Below are 13,860 nucleotides of genomic sequence, written 5' to 3' on the forward strand. Positions count from 1 at the left end.
TGACCATCATTTGTCAGTGCCTCACTCTTCAAAGTTTAATGAATGTGTAGATGACACGAAGCTGCCAACGTTAGCTACGTTAAAAACAGATTTTAATGGGTTCCTACACTGTAAAAGGCGATCAGTTGACCTTACTTAAAAAAATTGAGGAAACCCGTTGCCTTGAAATTATTAAGTAAAGGAAATTCATGCATAATTAAAAGAAAAAAGTTAAGTGAACTTGACAATTCTGAGTTACATTAACAAATAAACAAAAGAAAATGTGTTGTGGTCACTTTTTATTTTAAGTTAGACTAACTTAAATTCATTAAATTGTGATTACTTAAAAGTGTGAATCTACTTAATTTAAAACACGTTAATCTGAATTCTGTCTACTTAATTAAATTGAGGAAACCCGTTGCCTTGAGAAAATTAAACCACAACTTATTGTATTTGTGTAATTACAATTCACTTGAGACTGATTTGATGTAATATTATTTTACTGATCTCTTTCACATTGAAGGCTACTAATACAATTCTCAAAAATACAAAATTGTTCAAAACAGACTGCACACAAACATTTCTATGAAGAATTGTCAAAAGCAAGTCAACTCACCCTTATTTATATATAGCACTTCATAATATACAGATTGTGTCAAAGCAGCTTTACATTGTTAAACGGGAAAATAGCGTCAATAATGCAAAAAAATTCAGTTATGCAGTAAAGCAGCTCTAAAAAGAGAACAAATGTAAACATATACATATATGTCAATATTTCAGTTAAAGTCAGTTCATCGTTGATTCAGTGATGTCATCATCATCCAGCTATGTTCAAGTCTCTTCAAATAGTGTCTCTGCAAACAAGTCTTTAATATTCCCAAAAATTAAGTGTCCCCAAATAAGCAAGCCAAAGGTGACAGAAATGGAGAAAAAACCTTGGAAGAAAGCAGGCTCAGTCGGGGGGCCAGTTCTCCTCTAGCCAGACAAACCAATTGTTATCGTGGTCTTTGCTGAGGTTTTGTGCCAAAGGCCGTATAGTTGATGAGGCCTTCACTTGAGATCTGTCTTTGGGGCTCATGAAGTTGACATGGTCTCTGCTGACATTCAGGGCTATAGAGGTTGTCTCCATCTGATCTGGATATGGACTGGATCCGGGTGGCTACGGTGACCTCGGAATAAGAATGAAACAGACTAATATTAGCATAGATGCCATACTTCTTGGTGTAACAAGTGCATCAGGTGTTACTGACATTGTTATTGTTAGTGAATAGGGCTGTCGCGGTTAAGGAATTTCCCTTGCGGTAATTTTGAGTGGCTCAATAGCATGGTATGCGGTATTTCCGCATATATATATGTGTGTGTGTGTTACAATATAAGGAGGTCATATTCAGAAACCAATGAAACCGAAACTAAATCGCGTTGAAACCGGAAGTGAAGTAAACAGAAGAGAATGACAAAATAACATTCCACATAAAACATAAACCTGACAATAAGATCATTAGTATATAACAGTTAGTTCTGATCCTCGAATCTGACTGACAAGATACTTTTTCTGTTGATATTTCACCTGCGTGTTCTAGATGGCTGTCAGTCAGTGCAGCTTCATTGTTTCGCCTCAAGGTGGCGGCAAGAGACTTGCTGTGTCCGAAACCGCTCCCTATCCACTATATAGTGCACTATATCGGGTGTCAGCCATTTTGTAGTGCTGTCCGAATTCTGAGTGAACGACTTCATTCCCTACATTCGTTCACTACTTTTTACCCACAATGCATTCTGATTTCGAGTGTACAACCGATGTACACTCGCTGAAGCACTATTTCCCACAATCCAATGCGGAGAACCGACGAGCTGTTAGAGAGAGCGGGAGCGAGCGAGTTTGAACGAGAGATGCCGTTTAATTTACAAAAATGATGAATTTGGTGGATTTAAAAAAAATGTTCGTTGGTAGTGTATTCATTCAGATGTCAAATTAACGGTCGCCTGAGGGCGCTCTACGGTCATCTTATTTGAGTGCAAAAACGCTGCTCGGGAGAGTTTCAAGATACTACAAACAATAAATACATACAATTATTAATTTGTGCTAATGTGAGTTTATTTTTGTTGACAATATTTTAATAGTATTTAATGATTATGACCATATTATAGAACAAATGAATAATATACCATCAATGAAACCACAAAGCTGATTACAATAGTCATTTTAAGTGTTATTGCTATTAATATTATTTTCTAAAATGAGGTTCATGAAATATAAAAGTACATCTAAGATGTTTTTGCAACAGCCAAGTCTCACGCGCAGTGTACACGTCACCGTCCGAATCCGTTCACTTCATTTCGTTCACACCTTTCTAATATAGTTCACTCAACTGCCTTACACTATATAGGGATTAGTGAATGAGTGAACGAGTGAGCGATTTCGGACACAGCTACTGTCTTTGAGTGAGTCTTTAAACCGTTCATTCAACTACACGTTCAAAAACGCTGATTCATTCAAAGAGATTTGTAATGAAACACTGTTGAAATCATTTTAACTTTGAGCGCCACTTTTAAAGGCTCAGCTGACCAGCAGAGCGTCGATGCTAAGACAGATTTCGTTTTTCTTGTACATGACAACCTGTTTTCACAAATATACATGACTCGGCCTAATCGCACGCGATCAGTCGATCTCTCTCTCATTCGCTGTCTGTTTAGGCTTGTTAAGTGCAAATTTACTGAGCCTCTGTACAAATCAGCATGGTACACATTGTTATCATTACTAATATTCAGTACACATGCACGAAGTGTAAAACAAGAAGGGCGTAACCTTACGAAAAAGAAAACACTGAAATATCGCGGTTGCTGCGGTTATGCTCGTCAATAGCGCGGTATTGCGATATTGCGGTTATCGCGACAGCCCTATGAACACCTTCAGAATGCGACCTGGCCTTTTTGGGAATAATTTAAGACACTTCAAACATTACAATTACACTACCGCTTCCTTACATATTGCAAGACTGTCAAAGTAAAAAACTTACCATAATTCGACCACATGAAAGAAAAATGCATAATCCATTATAGTCCCGATGACACTTCTGCTTAAGCATGTTCTTAGCATATGCCTGAAATGATATGAGAGCCATTAACACAAAATGGTTAACTAGGAATAACCGCAGTCTCATTTAGACATCATTTATCCTGCTTGACACAATGAACACTCTTAGGCTGCATTCAAACACATGCAAATCAACTCACAGACACAGTGTGTTTGTATAATTTATAAAGTGTCCTCTACGTAGAATAAAACCAATTACATACACAATCTATCGCGGTGGTATTATCTTCAGTCTTTAGTAATATACAGAATTAATATCTTCAGTCTTTAGTAGTATACAGAATTAATATCTTCAGTCTTCGCGGTTGCTTGCGCCATCATGTTTAACTTACGGGCCTTCAGAATGAGACAAGTTAAATTAGCGGCTAATTTAAAAGGGTTTATTTTGCTGCAATTGCCACCTGACAACACTTTAAGCATTACCATTACAGTGTTTTGCTTACATATTTATAGACTGTGGAATTAAATATCTATAAAGTCTTCTGAAAATGCCCGCGGTGGCACAAGTGCTCGCGCTCGCAAGAGTCTGTTCGGTCGGAAGCGCCGGCAACCCGCCAAAATAAAAGCCTGCTGATTTTAAGTTTGAAAATGATGAAAATTCATATACATTTTTTTTTTAAGTTTACTATATAATAATTGTATATGTATTTAATGCTCACTTTTTGTTTTAAAATATTTAAAATGATGTATCGTAGTATTATCACACTTTATTATGTTGTTTATAATTTTATTTTTTAAAAACTAAGTAAATAAAGTGCAATAATATTATCTCTATTATTTATTTATTTTATAGTTATATTTATTTATTATATGAAGAGTTCATTTGCAAAAACATATAACTCCATTTTTATCAATTTTCAAAAATCGTGTTTTTTCATTGTGCATTCCAATTCATCTCAATCAAACTGCAGTTGGGTTATTTTGATTAGGTTAAAAAATAACAAAAAAATATAGCTAACTAAAACAATAAAACACAATAAAAACATCATAACATAATTAAAAAAAACATGATTTTTGAAAATCATAAATAGTTATCTGTTTCTGCAAATAAACTCCTCATATATATATATATATATATATATATATATATATCGTGCTGTTGTGCTGTCAAACGATTAATCGCATCCAAAGTAAAAGTTTTTGTTTACATAATGTATGTGTACTGTGTATATTTATTATGTACACATAAATACACACACATACAGTATATATTTAGAAAATATTTACATGTATATACATTTATATATTCATATTCTTATAATTTATATTATATATAAATTTAATATATAAACATATTTTTCTTAAACATATACATGCATGTGTTTGTATTTATATATACAAAATGAATACACACAGTATACACACATATATTATGTAAACAAAAACTTTTATTTTAAATGCGATTAATCACGATTAATCCTTTGACAGCACTTATTTATTTATTTATTTAATGGGTCACACTATGTGCAGTGTGAGGACCAAACCAAATCTCCAGGTTCTCTTTTGAGAACCAGGCTGACAAACTAATGTGCACCTCTGTCTATAACACATGCACAAAGGAGCCACATGTTCGACCTTTTCATTGAACACAAAGAAATTAAGTTTATTGTACTTAATTGCAATGCTTTAAGTAACAGAAAGTAATAAAAACTCGATCAAACTGAGTAATGTCAACAGAGCAGAAACAAATAAGTAAGATGAACGTAATTTTACTAAGTTAACAGTGCATCATCTTTTACAGTGTATGGAGACCGGAACAGAAGAGCATCCAATCGGAAGTTAGAATTCGTAATGGCAGCGCTCATCGTTTACTCAGGAAAAAGGTCTATTACCTTGGAATTGCGAGATTTTTATCCCATTGCAGGATATTTAAACACTTATAATATTTAAATACTTAATAAAAAATATAGTTCTTAAATCATAAGGTCACACTTTATATTAGGTGGCCTTAACTACTATGTACTTACATCAAAAAATAAGTACAATGTACTTATTGTGTTCATACTGTATTGCAAAACACTATTGCTGCTATTGAGGTGGGATACCGGTAAGGTTAGGGACAGGTTTGGTAGTATGGGTAGGTTTAAGGGTGGGTTAAGGTGTAAGGGATGGGTCGACAGTGTAATTATAAATGTAATTACAGAAATTAATTACAGATGTAATTACATATAGGTATTTTTAAAAATATAAGTACAATGTAAAAGCATGTATGTACACAATAAGTGCATTGTACCAAATTATTAATTTAAATGTAAGTACATAGTAGTTAAGGCCACCTAATATAAAGTGGGACCAAACATAATAATATAATATAATACTTTAATTAAATTATATTTATTTAAATACTAATAAAAAGTAAAAACTAATTACCTTTTTGTTCCACTGTAGCATTATAAAAAGAAGATTACATATTAAAATAGAAAACAGTTATCGTAAATTGTAATAATATTTCACAATATTACTATTTTTGATCAAATAAATATAGCCTTGCTGGGTATAACAGAAAAATCTTACCGACCCAAACTCTCCAGCGGCTGTGTATGACAACACACCAGTACAGACCGGTTAATTATACAAAAGTGTAGCTGAGAGCACAGCATACTGCAGCCATTTTGCTATTAGACAGCAGGGACACATTATGTTCTTATCTGTCACTGAGCTGAGCCGCTGCAGGATAAACCTCCAGATGAAGGTATGAGCAGTTAATTTGCTCCTTCTTTTTAAATATTGAGTGGAGGAGCCTGGGCATGCACAGTACGACCCCTCAGCTCATCCACCTTTAATTCATACCCAAATCCATTCCGCTGGGACCCCGCAGTCCTCCGCTCTACCTGAACTCATAAAGGGCTTAATTGAATCCATCATTGGCTTAATTGCTCAAATGAAGTGCTTTATCAGACTCTGGCCTTTGATGAGTTTCTTTGCCACAGACCTGTCGGCTTGTAAGGTAAATACACAAGCTCGGCCACAATCTCACTCATCAAGTAAGTCTGGAGTTGTTATGGCTGTTAGGTTATGCAGAGTGCAGAAATCATATCACTTCCTTCCCTACATGTTGCTGCCAGAGGCCCAATGACGCTGAAGCCCATACTGTGAGAACGGCACACAAGTGACTGGCTGCCATTAAAATGCATTGCTGCCATTTTGGTGCCACTTAGGTTACACGTGCAAAGCTGATCTGCTCATCACTAACAGATGCTGAGGACGTCAAACCTGCTTTGAGAATTCACACATAAATAGTTGATTAGCAGCGCTAAATGTATTTCACTTAAACCTACTACTACCCTAAAACACTTATGTATAGCAAGTTAATTTGTTCAGTAAATCCTTTGACTTATTTATAATGTAAGCACAGACACTTTGGGTTTTTATTATTATTTTACAAGTTATAAATAGAAGTGTAATCGCAAATGCGTTGGTACCAGGTGCAAAGTAATTAACTCCCGCACGGTTTAGGATATTGAGATGAAACACTGTCCAGACGTTCTGTCTTACTTTAAAGTCACCGAAATGCCAGTATCTTCAGTGGCTCGTTTAACAGGTGTTTCCGTTGGAAAGAACAGGTTTATTTCTCTCTTTTCCCCTTCCCCTCCTGTCCCTTCTCTTTCGTCTGCTATTCACTTTGAGTGAAATAGCATTTGTTACACAGATGTGACCAATATGGAAATTCAGCATCAATTAGAGTCGCGGGCGAGTGTGCCAAATTGACTGACAACACTGCTGAAGCAATTTGCAGGCCAACTGAATGCATCTATGAGTCCTCAAAGGCAGTTTGCTTTGGCGGGTGTTCATTCTGGGCCCAAGATAGATTCTGACATTATTAGACCTGCCTCTTGATTTCCAGCAGCTTGTGCTAGGTAGAATAAATATTACCATTTGGCTTCTACAGCTAAGAAGTGTGGATTGGGCTAGATTGATGGCAGGTATAAATGAAGTCCTAATTTAGATTGATCGGTTTTGTGGAATTCAAGTGTGTTGTTCAATGACCTCCATCTCAGTGACAATATCTCAATAAAGCAGCACTAGACAAATAAACACTATCAAAAAGTTAATTTAACTAAGTTAACAGTGCATCATCTTTTACAGTGTATGGAGACCGGAACAGAAGAGCATCCAATCGGAAGTTAGAATTCGTAATGGCAGCGCTCATCGTTTACTCAGGAAAAGGTCTATTACCTTGGAATTGCGAGATTTTTATCCCATTGCAGGATATTTAAACACTTATAATATTTAAATACTTAATAAAAATATAGTTCTTAAATCATAAGGTCACACTTTATATTAGGTGGCCTTAACTACTATGTACTTACATCAAAAATAAGTACAATGTACTTATTGTGTTCATACTGTATTGCAAAACACTATTGCTGCTATTGAGGTGGGATACCGGTAAGGTTAGGGACAGGTTTGGTGGTATGGGTAGGTTTAAGGGTGGGTTAAGGTGTAAGGGATGGGTCGACAGTGTAATTATAAATGTAATTACAGAAATTAATTACAGATGTAATTACATATAGGTATTTTAAAAATATAAGTACAATGTAAAAGCATGTATGTACACAATAAGTGCATTGTACCAAATAATTAATTTAAATGTAAGTACATAGTAGTTAAGGCCACCTAATATAAAGTGGGACCAAACATAATAATATAATATAATACTTTAATTAAATTATATTTATTTAAATACTAATAAAAAAGTAAAAAAACTAATTACCTTTTTTGTTCCACTGTAGCATTATAAAAAAAGAAGATTACATATTAAAATAGAAAACAGTTATCGTAAATTGTAATAATATTTCACAATATTACTATTTTTGATCAAATAAATATAGCCTTGCTGGGTATAACAGAAAAATCTTACCGACCCAAACTCTCCAGCGGCTGTGTATGACAACACACCAGTACAGACCGGTTAATTATACAAAAAGTGTAGCTGAGAGCACAGCATACTGCAGCCATTTTGCTATTAGACAGCAGGGACACATTATGTTCTTATCTGTCACTGAGCTGAGCCGCTGCAGGATAAACCTCCAGATGAAGGTATGAGCAGTTAATTTGCTCCTTCTTTTTAAATATTGAGTGGAGGAGCCTGGGCATGCACAGTACGACCCCTCAGCTCATCCACCTTTAATTCATACCCAAATCCATTCCGCTGGGACCCCGCAGTCCTCCGCTCTACCTGAACTCATAAAGGGCTTAATTGAATCCATCATTGGCTTAATTGCTCAAATGAAGTGCTTTATCAGACTCTGGCCTTTGATGAGTTTCTTTGCCACAGACCTGTCGGCTTGTAAGGTAAATACACAAGCTCGGCCACAATCTCACTCATCAAGTAAGTCTGGAGTTGTTATGGCTGTTAGGTTATGCAGAGTGCAGAAATCATATCACTTCCTTCCCTACATGTTGCTGCCAGAGGCCCAATGACGCTGAAGCCCATACTGTGAGAACGGCACACAAGTGACTGGCTGCCATTAAAAATGCATTGCTGCCATTTTGGTGCCACTTAGGTTACACGTGCAAAGCTGATCTGCTCATCACTAACAGATGCTGAGGACGTCAAACCTGCTTTGAGAATTCACACATAAATAGTTGATTAGCAGCGCTAAATGTATTTCACTTAAACCTACTACTACCCTAAAACACTTATGTATAGCAAGTTAATTTGTTCAGTAAATCCTTTGACTTATTTATAATGTAAGCACAGACACTTTGGGTTTTTATTATTATTTTACAAGTTATAAATAGAAGTGTAATCGCAAATGCGTTGGTACCAGGTGCAAAGTAATTAACTCCCGCACGGTTTAGGATATTGAGATGAAACACTGTCCAGACGTTCTGTCTTACTTTAAAGTCACCGAAATGCCAGTATCTTCAGTGGCTCGTTTAACAGGTGTTTCCGTTGGAAAGAACAGGTTTATTTCTCTCTCTTTTCCCCCTTCCCCCTCCTGTCCCTTCTCTTTCGTCTGCTATTCACTTTGAGTGAAATAGCATTTGTTACACAGATGTGACCAATATGGAAATTCAGCATCAATTAGAGTCGCGGGCGAGTGTGCCAAATTGACTGACAACACTGCTGAAGCAATTTGCAGGCCAACTGAATGCATCTATGAGTCCTCAAAGGCAGTTTGCTTTGGCGGGTGTTCATTCTGGGCCCAAGATAGATTCTGACATTATTAGACCTGCCTCTTGATTTCCAGCAGCTTGTGCTAGGTAGAATAAATATTACCATTTGGCTTCTACAGCTAAGAAGTGTGGATTGGGCTAGATTGATGGCAGGTATAAATGAAGTCCTAATTTAGATTGATCGGTTTTTGTGGAATTCAAGTGTGTTGTTCAATGACCTCCATCTCAGTGACAATATCTCAATAAAGCAGCACTAGACAAATAAACACTATCAAAAAAGTTAATTTAACAATACGTGCCATGCTTTTTATGCAGAGGTATCAAATATATAAACTTGCAGCACAGTTAATAGAAAATTAAGATTTGTTTTTGAAAAAGTCTCACAAGTGACTGGCTGCCATTAAAAATGCATTGCTGCCATTTTGGTGCCACTTAGGTTACACGTGCAAAGCTGATCTGCTCATCACTAACAGATGCTGAGGACGTCAAACCTGCTTTGAGAATTCACACATAAATAGTTGATTAGCAGCGCTAAATGTATTTCACTTAAACCTACTACTACCCTAAAACACTTATGTATAGCAAGTTAATTTGTTCAGTAAATCCTTTGACTTATTTATAATGTAAGCACAGACACTTTGGGTTTTATTATTATTATTATTGGCAATATTTTTATTTTATGTTATACAAATTAAATCAATTAAGAAATATTACTATTGCAATAATACTATTGTACTGTATGCTTAAACTTTTGAAAGCAAACAAATAAATGTTATTATTGTAATTTTGATACTGTTCTATAAATGTATTATTATTATACAGCATTAAATTCTCTTTGTCTTACATTTATTTGCAGTTGTACTGGTGAATCCAGATCTCAACAAGAGATCTCAGCGATTGACCCTAGCACCTTACGAAGGATATGTGCAGTGCCCATGAGTGCGATCTTTTGCACTTCACTAGCTGACGGATGGCCTGGCAGCATTTTTAAGTTTAATTAAAAGTTTTATTATTATTATTACTCACAATAATATTTTTATTTTATGTTATACAAATTAAATCAATTTAGGAATATTACTATTGCAATAATACTATTGTACTGTATGGTTTAACTTTTAAAGCAAAAAATAACAAATAGCAAAAACAAAACAAAAACAAATGCTTCTGTAATTTTGATACTGTTCTATAAATGTATTATTATTATACAGCATTAAATTCTCTTTGTCTTACATTTATTTGCAGTTGTACTGGTGAATCCAGATCTCAACAAGAGATCTCAGCGATTGACCCTAGCACCTTACGAAGGATATGTGCAGTGCCCATGAGTGCGATCTTTTGCACTTCACTAGCTGACGGATGGCCTGGCAGCATTTTTAAGTTTAATTAAAAGTTTTATTATTATTATTGGCAATATTTTTATTTTATGTTATACAAATTAAATCAATTAAGAAATATTACTATTGCAATAATACTATTGTACTGTATGCTTAAACTTTTGAAAGCAAACAAATAAATGTTATTATTGTAATTTTGATAGTGTTTTGTAAAAGTTATTATTATTATCAATATTATTTTTATTTTATGTTATACAAATTAAATCAATTAAGAAATATTACTATTACAATAATTTAATAATGTATTTAATAATAATAATAAATAAAAAAGCTCTATGGTTTAACATTTGAAAAAATAATAATAATAATAATAATAATTATTATTATTATTATTGGCAATATTTTTATTTTATGTTATACAAATTAAATCAATTAAGAAATATTACTATTGCAATAATACTATTGTACTGTATGCTTAAACTTTTGAAAGCAAACAAATAAATGTTATTATTGTAATTTTGATAGTGTTTTGTAAAAGTTATTATTATTATTATTATTATTGGCAATATTTTTATTTTATTTACATTATACAAATTAAATCAATTAAGAAATATTACTATTACAATAATTTAATAATGTATTTAATAATAATAATACATTTAACAGAGCAACAGCAAAACTGCATTGATCATTGATTCACAATATTAGTCTTATTTAAATTATAAAAATGAAATCAATAAAACATTATACTGTAAATACAAATTCATATTTAATAATAATAATTATTATTATTATCAATATTATTTTTATTTTATGTTATACAAATTAAATCAATTAAGAAATATTACTATTACAATAATTTAATAATGTATTTAATAATAATAATAAATAAAAAAGCTCTATGGTTTAACATTTGAAAAAATAATAATAATAATTATTATTATTATTGTTATTATTATTATCAATATTATTTTTATTTTATTTACATTATACAAATTAAATCAATTAAGAAATATTACTATTACAATAATTTAATAATGTATTTAATAATAATAATTATTATTATTACTCACAATAATATTTTTATTTTATGTTATACAAATTAAATCAATTAAGAAATATTACTATTGTAATAATACTATTGTACTGTATGCTTAAACTTTTGAAAGCAAACAAATAAATGTTATTATTGTAATTTTGATACTGTTCTATAAATGTATTATTATTATACAGCATTAAATTCTCTTTGTCTTACATTTATTTGCAGTTGTACTGGTGAATCCAGATCTCAACAAGAGATCTCAGCGATTGACCCTAGCACCTTACGAAGGATATGTGCAGTGCCCATGAGTGCGATCTTTTGCACTTCACTAGCTGACGGATGGCCTGGCAGCATTTTTAAGTTTAATTAAAAGTTTTATTATTATTATTGGCAATATTTTTATTTTATGTTATACAAATTAAATCAATTAAGAAATATTACTATTGCAATAATACTATTGTACTGTATGCTTAAACTTTTGAAAGCAAACAAATAAATGTTATTATTGTAATTTTGATACTGTTCTATAAATGTATTATTATTATACAGCATTAAATTCTCTTTGTCTTACATTTATTTGCAGTTGTACTGGTGAATCCAGATCTCAACAAGAGATCTCAGCGATTGACCCTAGCACCTTACGAAGGATATGTGCAGTGCCCATGAGTGCGATCTTTTGCACTTCACTAGCTGACGGATGGCCTGGCAGCATTTTTAAGTTTAATTAAAAGTTTTATTATTATTATTACTCACAATAATATTTTTATTTTATGTTATACAAATTAAATCAATTTAGGAATATTACTATTGCAATAATACTATTGTACTGTATGCTTAAACTTTTGAAAGCAAACAAATAAATGTTATTATTGTAATTTTGATACTGTTCTATAAATGTATTATTATTATACAGCATTAAATTCTCTTTGTCTTACATTTATTTGCAGTTGTACTGGTGAATCCAGATCTCAACAAGAGATCTCAGCGATTGACCCTAGCACCTTACGAAGGATATGTGCAGTGCCCATGAGTGCGATCTTTTGCACTTCACTAGCTGACGGATGGCCTGGCAGCATTTTTAAGTTTAATTAAAAGTTTTATTATTATTATTGTTATTATTATTATTGTTATTATTATTATTGGCAATATTTTTATTTTATTTACATTATACAAATTAAATCAATTTAGGAATATTACTATTGCAATAATACTATTGTACTGTATGCTTAAACTTTTGAAAGCAAACAAATAAATGTTATTATTGTAATTTTGATACTGTTCTATAAATGTATTATTATTATACAGCATTAAATTCTCTTTGTCTTACATTTATTTGCAGTTGTACTGGTGAATCCAGATCTCAACAAGAGATCTCAGCGATTGACCCTAGCACCTTACGAAGGATATGTGCAGTGCCCATGAGTGCGATCTTTTGCACTTCACTAGCTGACGGATGGCCTGGCAGCATTTTTAAGTTTAATTAAAAGTTTTATTATTATTATTATTGTTATTATTATTATTGTTATTATTATTATTGGCAATATTTTTATTTTATTTACATTATACAAATTAAATCAATTTAGGAATATTACTATTGCAATAATACTATTGTACTGTATGGTTTAACTTTTAAAGCAAAAAATAACAAATAGCAAAAACAAAACAAAAACAAATGCTTCTGTAATTTTGATAGTGTTTTGTAAAAGTTATTATTATTATTGTTATTATTATTATTGGCAATATTTTTATTTTATGTTATACAAATTAAATCAATTAAGAAATATTACTATTGTAATAATACTATTGTACTGTATGCTTAAACTTTTGAAAGCAAACAAATAAATGTTATTATTGTAATTTTGATAGTGTTTTGTAAAAGTTATTATTATTATTGGCAATATTTTTATTTTATTTACATTATACAAATTAAATCAATTTAGGAATATTACTATTGTAATAATACTATTGTACTGTATGCTTAAACTTTTGAAAGCAAACAAATAAATGTTATTATTGTAATTTTGATAGTGTTTTGTAAAAGTTATTATTATTATCAATATTATTTTTATTTTATTTACTCCCAAAAAAAACATAATTTGTATTAGATTTATTTTTCATTTCCAATTGGTAAATTGGTGTATCATTTATAAATCTGTCTTCTGTTGTTTTCTTCTATGGTTTAACATTTGAAAAAATAATAATAATAAATAAAAAAGCTCTATGGTTTAACATTTGAAAAAATAAATAATAATAATAATAATAATTATTATTATTACTCACAATAATATTTT

General features: G+C 31.9%; 1 long non-coding RNA gene across 2 annotated transcripts; it reads right to left on the minus strand.

Annotated features, from left to right (window-relative positions):
* Positions 1-487: 487 nt before the first annotated feature.
* On the minus strand, positions 488-3,615 carry LOC131552498 (uncharacterized). 2 transcript variants are annotated; one of them, XR_009273985.1, is made up of 3 exons: positions 3,514-3,615; positions 2,994-3,077; positions 488-1,148 (listed from the first exon to the last, which is right to left on the minus strand). It is a non-coding gene; the product is annotated as an uncharacterized LOC131552498 (long non-coding RNA). The 2 variants fall into 2 exon arrangements; XR_009273986.1 differs by having other exon boundaries at positions 3,274-3,594.
* Positions 3,616-13,860: the final 10,245 nt, after the last annotated feature.

The sequence above is a fragment of the Onychostoma macrolepis genome, chromosome 13 (genome assembly GCF_012432095.1).
Source record: "Onychostoma macrolepis isolate SWU-2019 chromosome 13, ASM1243209v1, whole genome shotgun sequence".
Taxonomy (NCBI): Eukaryota; Metazoa; Chordata; class Actinopteri; order Cypriniformes; family Cyprinidae; genus Onychostoma; species Onychostoma macrolepis.